Genomic DNA, 1,114 nt, shown 5'->3' on the forward strand with positions numbered 1-1,114 from the left:
TAAGAAGGAAATGAAGCAAGAGAAATTATTTCTGAAATTATTAAAAGTAGGGATTATAGCAAATATTTTCTTTTCCTTTGAGCTCAAGTTTGAGGCAGGGAAGGAAGGATCGTAATGTAGCTGCAACAGCAATGTAGCTGATTCTCGATCTCCTTCGGAGCTAATATTGTCGGGGTCCCTGGGAAGATGGAAAGAAAAACGGCAAAAATTAAGAGAGGCCAAAGGGACCCCCATATTGGGGAGAATAAAAGTTGCTGAATGGCTCTGCCCTCCCCCCCGAATATGGATTCAACCAAAAATAGGGCATAGAGGCGGAGGCAGTGTGTGATGGCTGGTGCTGCCTAGACATTTTTGAAACGAAGTGGGTATTCGTCTAGTAATTGTCGTGCTCACATAGGCAGCACATATACTAAAATCAGAAAGATACAAAAAGATTAGCATGGCCCCTGAGCAAAGATGACACACAAAATTGGTGAAGCGCTCCATATTTTTCAAAAATTTAAAATAAAAAAATGTTACATTGGCTCACCGAGTTGGGAGGTCATACGTCTTTTAGCTTTGAGCTCACTCGTGCCTGCGCTACGTTGAAAGTACGGATACAGAAAAGTGACCGTTCAGAGCAGTACTTGTACCACGTCATGCACTTGAACATTGAGTGATAGAGCTCAGAACATAAACTGAAGAAAATCACCTGCAAGTCTGTTCATGCCTCATATTAGCAATTTAGTCTGAAATAACCTTTGCATCAGAAAAATGGGGTAAAAAAGAAATCTACGCTAGTAGCAGTGGAGGCTGGCCTAACTCCCAGACCTAACCAGACCTGAAGGAAGGTTTTCTTTTTGACTTCGTGTCACAACCAAGACAAGGTGAATACACCTTTCTCTTCATGTGATACCTTCAAGATCAGGTTCTCCATGACCATCAAAAACTTAAAATGTGCCCTCGTCTTCCACTTCCTGGATAAAAGAGACTGTGTGGTATGACTTCCTCTCCTTTCATAGGGACACAGCTATTCCTCACATAATTTCCACAAATTGTGCGTGATAATGCAGCAAGTGCCACAGCTGAGGATGACCCTTATCGTGGGCTGAGACAGAAGTCCCCAAACAAATGA

At 42.4% G+C, this 1,114-nt stretch overlaps 1 non-coding gene across 1 annotated transcript; it reads left to right on the forward strand.

The window, feature by feature from the left end:
* Positions 1-385: 385 nt before the first annotated feature.
* On the forward strand, positions 386-492 carry LOC113255833 (U6 spliceosomal RNA). The gene has a single exon (XR_003316456.1). It is a non-coding gene; the product is annotated as a U6 spliceosomal RNA (small nuclear RNA).
* Positions 493-1,114: the final 622 nt, after the last annotated feature.

Source organism: Ursus arctos, unplaced genomic scaffold (genome assembly GCF_023065955.2).
Source record: "Ursus arctos isolate Adak ecotype North America unplaced genomic scaffold, UrsArc2.0 scaffold_11, whole genome shotgun sequence".
NCBI classification, from domain to species: Eukaryota; Metazoa; Chordata; class Mammalia; order Carnivora; family Ursidae; genus Ursus; species Ursus arctos.